Below are 8404 nucleotides of genomic sequence, written 5' to 3'. Positions count from 1 at the left end.
AATTGTTTATCACTTTTTTTTTTTAGAAATTCGGCGAATTAAAATAAATTTAGTACCTCATAACTTCATTTCTAACCTTGACATTCTCTTTTCTAGTTTAAGTCTTATTTTCAATTTTCTTTAGAACTCGGTCATTGTTTTGGATTAAAAAAAAAGAATATCTCCAAAAACATAATTGTAATGTAGTACGTACAAAAGCATGACATTTTTTGTTGTATATTTGGTCTGTAATGTTTTGACTTTTTATCGATTAGATGCATGATTAATTGATTTATTGTAATTGTCCATACAAAACTTCAAAGTTACTTCGGATATAATTCAGAACTCTCTGAAATAAATGTCGTCTTCTCTCATAACCTTTTTTCCGATGATATGATTCTGAAATGTTCTGAAATCAGAAATCAGAATTTCAGCATCAATCATTGATCTCAATCTTATGCAAAACTATGCATTCGATATTCCATGGTGGTAATGCCCTGCAGTGATAACTTTAATACACATTTATTCTCAAATCTATAAGTCCCCACAATGAATATTGAGTTTTCTGATTACTACTTGCATACTATCCAAAAATGTACGGGACCTGGGCTGTATCGTTATAAAAAGTGTTTCTGCCATTCAAATTCATCCATCTGTAGATATTAAACCTTATTACCCACTCTAAAAATCAAAGATTATAGCTTCTCATAAATAATAATAAATGTGTAATACATCTACTTTTGTTGGGGGTAAAATGGCTAGAAAGTATTGGTTTCGCTGCTTTAAAACCAGTAATCGTCATAATTTATTGCATTGTAACAAACTAGTTTATTAATTAAAAAGTATTTAAAATCCAGGTACGGAAGACTTAGTTGTAGGTAGCTTCCCACGAAGCATGACAGTAGTCAGACGCATTGAATGCGGTCTTTTATCTTTGAAATAATTCGCGGAATTTATTCGTAAACCTAATTTTGTAAGTAAAATTATTAAGTTAATAATCACAAAATTCTCCTAGTCTTGGAATTTTCAAAATGTGGTCTGCCTTTTTTGTGCTTTCAATATTCTTGTGTTTATATATTACCGCACAGAGACAGTACACTGCAGTACAAAAGACGCATACACCTCTTTTGTCATGTAATTGCATTGGGACAAAATACACTTACTAGACTTTTACAAATTACACTTTGCACAAATGTTACATTTGCAATAATTTTGTCATTTTAATAAATATAACTTTTTAGTTTTATTCATATCTTTAACATTTCCTGTGTGCAGCAACAGCCATTTAACCCCCAAAGGCAATATTAAAGGGACTGAAAGTGTTATTTCAAGTGACCCGTTCATGCAAGGATAGCAATGCCCGATTTACAACGGTACCCTTGAAAATGTCATCTTTGCATATTAAAATTTTAGAATTACGCTTACAGTCCAATTTACCCTAATATTATGTAACTTTGACTTTATATCTAATTTAGATTAGTGAAAGGTTCTCCCCCTGGAAGAGAAATAACCAACTTTTATGTGGGTCAACTTGGAATCTGCAAAGTTGGACTGGATTGGCAAACTTTTTGCACTGATAATCATATTGCAGATATTCTTACAGGTGATTAATAGCGGCAAACTAAACATTGTAGTCCATTATATTCTAAATTCAAGGACTATATATTATAATCAAAGGACTATATATTATAATCAAAGGACTATATATTATAATCAAAGAGAACCTCTGTTTGGATATACTCTCTAAAGTCCTGAGTAGTCTCCTGAAGACAATATCTGTAGATATTAAACCTTATTACCCACTTTAAAAATCAAAGATTATAGCTTCACATAAATAATAATATATTGTGTAATACATCTACTTTTGTTGGGGGTAAAATGGCTAGAAAGTATTGGTTTCGCTGCTTTCAGTTCATCGAAGAAACTGTTCATGGTCTCATACTCTAATTTTCCTATCATTACATCGTTGCAACCTCTAATTCTTTATCCGGTCACTGTTCATCTTGCGGAGACATTATAGACACATCTTTACAGTCTTTTACCCTTTTCATAAAATAAACTCTTGCAGAAATAATACTATTATGGCTTTTGAAATTAGGTATTACAATGCTGATTCATAACAAAGACGATATCGAATTTGTCACTGAATTCCCATGTTTTTGGAACACCCTGTATATCTATACTTTTCAAAATATTTAGTTGCATAAAACAATGATAATCTCGGGATTATTTCACAATTTATTTTGCCTAGGAGAATTCAATGGTGATTCTACCAGCTATGGTCAGGGTGGAACACCCTCGGACCAGCAGTTCTACAATGAAGAATTAATCAAGGAAACCCTTATTTAACTTTATACTCAAGATAACACATTCAGAAAAATAATAGTCTTTTTTTTTGAAATATGATTACAAACAATTAGATTTAAGTTACTTTTTAATTATGGAGAGGCTTATCCAATTCACAACGGTACCCTTAAAAGCTTTGTCTGATCTAGAATGCCTAAGATATCCATAATCTTCTCTTTGAAAAATAGTTGTTTTCGATTGAGGTTTCACTGTGAAATAAGGATGGTTTTAGTCAACAATGAATTGCATCAAGTTCAAAAATCCAGAGAGAGTCCTTCCTGTTATATAAACATTGTAGAACAGGGAGAATTAGTTCCGAACTATAATTTGTACCAAAAGCTGACATTGATTGTTACTTTTTGGCCCAAGAAATGATCATGAACCTTTTTTAATATTGAGGTCGGGATTAATGAATTATTGAATTATCACTCCGATACAGAAGTAGTTTAACCGTTTATGAACACCCACGCTTTGTGTTATCTATTTACAGAGAGTCTCGTTAAACATGAGACAATGTAACGATCATGAAAATCATAGCTTTCAAAATCTATCAGCTTTTCAAATGTTTGTCCTGTTTTTAACTTTTAAATGTAATCATGGTCTAACAGTTTAATATTTCTTATGTTTAATGTTACTCAAAGTATACATTACACTGATGTACTCCTATGATATATTTTGTTTAAAANTATGTGTTTTGATTTATAACAGAAATAAAGATTTTTAAAAATGTGTTAAAAAAGAAGTTTAAAGATTTAAGAACCCAAAATGAATATTAAAAGACAAAGCTTTCGATGAAAAAATAAACAAAATTAATTTAATTTTTCTAGCACAATAGAAGCTTATACTGCCCCCAGTATAAATGTCGTCTTCGTTAAACCTAGATTTATTTCAATTTAGAAACGAAGGAAAAAATTTACTTTGAACATAAAAGCTTGCGAGCTCTTTAGCTTAAAAGCCGTTGATTTATTTTAAAAATTGGGCTGTTTTCAGGTTATTTAATATTTACGTTACGTTATGTCCTATAGATATATAGCGTCAAAACTGTAAAATATCCTATAAATTCCCTTCTTTACGTCCGTTGGTAAGAATTGTTTAATAAGAAAACCAATGGAATTCTTGTCGTCTTTTTTATTCTATTTAAAATGTCGTTAAATATTTTACAAGTAAAAGCTATTCTTAATCTTTCTTATCGACATTTCTTAAGTAAAATGAACAATAAAGACGACATTTATTCCACATTTTTCTGGTTCTCAATGTACAAAACCCCTAGCTAGCAGTGAAGTTCTTTTTGTGAGTGAATTGCATTGCATTCAAGTATTCTAGATTCAAACCTTCAGTAATTTTCTGATTACATCTTTTCATTTCCGTTGCTTTCAATTTATGTATAAACACGTCTCAGATATAAACACCGATAAGAGTAAAAGGTTGGAGCCTAAAAAAAAAATTACATTTAAAAAAAAAAGATTCTTATGAATTTAAAACAAACTAAGTTTAAATAAACTTTGCTCAAATTATCAAAAAATTAAATCTCCTACCAAACTTTCTGACAATGAATTTTTACAAGCCATAAACAAATTAAAAATGCTTAAAATTATCTCTTTCTTGCCTGTCTTGGTGTTTGTTTGTATTTACTAAACGTCAAAACAGCTGAACCGATCGGGTCCAATTTTTTTATGGTATTCTCATATAGATGGTAAGAATTTAAACAAATTTGACCCAACAAATTTCGATTTTCGTAAAATTTTGAAATTACATAATTTACAAAGAGAAAATGCCATGAAAATGTTTGTTATTTTTAATAATTTCAGAAGAGAAAATGCTGCGTAATACTTAATTATCTTTTATGTTTGTTATGGACTGCAAAGAATGTCGTATTCCACTTAGTCTTGATTTACTATTTTTAATAAAATTATTATCATTATTATTATAATTATTATTATTATTATTATAATTATTTATATTATTATTAACGTAAAACAGTAAAACTTTGGCTATTTGATCTTGTGGGATAATAGCTTGAAATATGAAAGGTCTACAAAATCAGGATGCAAAGATAAAAGGATTAGCATTTGAGGTTGAGGCGATTAATCATTTCCTTCGGGAAGAATTTGCTGCAAACAACTTTATCTTCCAACGAAATTTGCTGCATAACGTGGTCGGCGTTTATATCAATACAATGAAGACGACTTTTCGATTAAAGTTTTGGTTTTTAACAAGTTTTTTTCTTTCAAATTACAACTCAAAAAGTTAACAAGGAGAATTCTTGTCAATTGACAGCTTTTCTCTGTTTCTATCTTTATGTGTATAATATTCACACTGTTTGAAAGCTGGGTAGAAAGTCGTCTTTATTGTATTGAAATAAACGACTATATTAAAAAGTATTCATACCACACTAATCTAACTTTCCGGTAATTATCCCAGCAACCTGCCACTTTCAATCCCAATTTGACAAATTAATCGGAAATGTTTTGTTTTTTCTTTATTAAATACATATATTCTTGTCAGCGGATGCGTTTACAATTAAAAAGTAGAAGACTTGTTGAATTATAAACCAAACCGAGATTGAATTTAAATAGAGCGTAATTTCATGTTATTTCCAAAGATGCCAATGTCCCATATTCACAGTACGTGGTACCCTTGAAACCTTTAAACGGATAAAAACTGTGAAAGAAATTGTCGATTTTCTAGGTTACAATTAGCGTAAAATTTTGATAATTCCTGTATGTTTTTTTTCTGTAGTAAAAATGTGCAAGTCACTTGTGTTGAGAATTCCCAGTTGTAAATAATAAACTTTCACTAAATATTAATTTTATACTTGATCAGACAAAACTTTATAAGGTACCGTTGTGAATCGTTCTTAGCCATCTTTGCATGAAGGTTCTCTTTAATGAAATTAAAAGACGGATAGTAAGTACAGTGTCACAAAAATCAAATTCTATCAGTTTCAGAAGATTCTATTAAAGTATTATATAATTATATCAACATTTTATTGTACTCTTCATAGTCCAATGTGATTGTATCAAATTTAATTGCAAGATTCTATATATTTCGATATTTCCCTATAGTTTTAATTGTTTAAATTGGCATTGCTAATTTTCGAACACAGCGATAGTGTTTGCTAAAATCCATTTTGTTTATTGATTAAATCTTAATATTTCTTGTATGTACATTGTAGAGAATAGTTGATTAGATATTACTCAGGGGTGTAATATTTACAGTGCACCAGATATTATTATATTACTAAGATTTATTCACACACAAAGATATACATATATAAATGGTGTAGTTTAATCTTGTTTAAATACATTTTTAAATATAAAGTTTTACAAAAGAAAAAAAAATATGCAAAATTATGCACAAATAGACAACATTGATCATAAAACATTGCATAACATATTTATCATTTCAGTTATTACGTAATCATCGAATCCTTCAACATATAAATAATTGATTCTTGTATTCAAAATTCTTGTAAAACCGGAACTTTCTAAGCATGTTCCAATGGGACATCAAAATAGTTCAATTGTTTCTTAACTAATATTTTACTAAGATCCGAAAGATTTACATTTAGATTTGATTTAGCTTNATAGGAGCGGGGCTAACAAGTAAGAAGGGGCTGGGCAGGATTGATTGAGTTAGTGGGAGGTTAGATGAGTAGACGTACTAGAGTAGAGATCAATTACTAGGATTAGTCTATACTGTCAGATCCATTTAGTATACTTGTACACTTGTATACTTGTATACTTGCATACTTGTATACTTGTATACTTGTATACTTGTATACAATTGTATAGACTATAAAAAAGTTTCCACCTAGAAGAAGTAAATATGTACTTTAATCTTGCTTTTAGTAAAAAAAGAATATATTTTTCCAAATTGTGATAATTTTTAGTAAATCTATGACTTAAAAATAATTAAAACATTTTCTATCATAAATATACAAAAAATCTTCAGAATAACATGTCCAAGAATGATTTACTCCAGCCCAATTTCAAAGAAACACGTTTGAAGTTTAAATCTTCAAAACATAAAAGAATTTCACAACTTCTCTTTAGAAATTGCTTTAAAGGGATCGAGCGTCAAGGAAATTCGCAATGAAAATTTTTTTATCTTCAAAGTACCTGTCATATTTTAAAATTGTTTTTAATCATTGTTTGTTTCCAATAAACGACAAAAGAGCTGAATCGTATATGAGCACACATTTGTGTTGACCAAACCGACCTAATTTTGAAAACTAATTGAAACTATAAAAATCCGCGAAATTTTCTTTGTTTTTTTTCTTTTTTAATTATAACCATGAAAACAAGCAGCTAATGATGAATGATATTAGAGATAGAGCGGATAGAGGATATTTTTACATTACGTTTACAATTCCTTTAATTTACAAAAATGTCAAGAATGTTAAGAATGAAAGCATAAAATTCAAAACTAAGCCTCTTTTGCACTTTTCCTTTTTGATAATAAAGAAGAGATTATGTTTGTTCAAAGTTTAATTTTCTGAATAGCTGAGCATTTTATTCCAGGAACACGGTGTAGAATAAAATAAATTTCTTTCTAATCTAAGTTATGATGACGTGGGGGGGGGGGGGTTAGGTAAAAAATATTTCTAGGAGTTTATCCCTTCCTCATCCCCACCCCTTTTGAACTGTGCACACATAATAATTTGCAACCCATTACTCGTCTGAAATTCTTAATCCATTAGTGACGAAAAGGTGAATTTTGACCGGGTGAGGTTTTTTTTAAGTGCCTTTATACTAAATGTTGTCCTGTCTTTTCCTGCGCTTTCCTTAGGATTCCCTGTTTCAAAACATCTATATATAAATTTGGCTTGTCTGTCTGTTTGTTTGTATCCAATAAACGTCAAAACGGCTGAACCGATCGGGCCTAAATTTTTTGTGGGACATCACGTGACCACAGGTTAATATATATATAAATATACATGTTAATATATATCATGCAAAAGTTTCAACAGAAAAATAATTCATATTATATAAAAATATAAACCTTGCTTTTAAACATAAGAAAAATTCGGCGTTTATTTTAAATGATTAGATTATTTTTATAATTTCTGTTGCCTCTAACTTCAATCTGGGCATTAGAAAAAAGGTTAATTTGATGCCAAACTATTGGTGGATATACGAGCCGTGAACCTCTAGTTTTGATTTTGTATCTATCTAAGTATAAGCAAATATTGTTTAATTGTTGCAAATTAAAAATCTGAAATTGAAGAGTGAAGAACATAAAGAAAATAGTTTGCTGTTCAGAATTGGGTGTTTGAGGGGAGCCTCCCCTCAACAAACAAATAAATATTATTGAGGTGAATCTTATAAATCAAATTTCAAAAAAATTCAAATTTGTTTAGCCTATATGTCACCCCATCCAATCTCCAGGGTACCATATAGTTTCCTCAAAAAGTTCAACCCATTCGGTTTGGCCAGCCATAGCGAACATATAAATGAAAGAAGAGCTTTATTTTATAGATTGCATTTGTACTACTACTTTTTTTGCACAGTTTTTCATTTTCAAAAATGTTTTTTACTATTTCTAGTAAAAATACTAAAATAACATATAATAAAATGAAGATTTTTAGAAACATGTTTTTTCTGCTAGTTTTGTTTAAATGCGAGATAAAGTAGTACTTGCAAGGTAATTGGACTGTATGTGTACCTTTAAAGTATCTTATTATGCCCGAAGAAGCCAAATATTTTGAATTTTGAATTTAACCCCCCCCCCCCTAGGAGCTCCAAGAGGGGAGGGGGGTAAAAAAAATCCGCTTCGCGCATATTTGACCCCCCCCCACCCTAGATTTATTTTTGTATACGCTCTTGAGAACAGTACAGTAAGTTAATCCTCTCTCTATCTAGAAGATTAATAACTTTAAACCTTTGATCTTTGTTCTCAGACTAAATATCTTTATTTATCTTGTAAACCGTTTGTAATTGTTGCAAGCTCTTTTATTTTCAAGAAAAATATTAATTTTTTAATTTCTAGAAGTTGTAGGAAATTAATAATTACATCCGAATTTTTGAAAACTGTGATGGATTTAGAGGTATACATGAAACTTCAGCTGAGCTGAGTT

Source organism: Eurytemora carolleeae, unplaced genomic scaffold (assembly GCF_000591075.1).
Source record: "Eurytemora carolleeae unplaced genomic scaffold, Eaff_2.0 scaffold1053, whole genome shotgun sequence".
Taxonomy (NCBI): Eukaryota; Metazoa; Arthropoda; class Copepoda; order Calanoida; family Temoridae; genus Eurytemora; species Eurytemora carolleeae.
Note: the sequence above shows the minus strand (reverse complement) of the source record.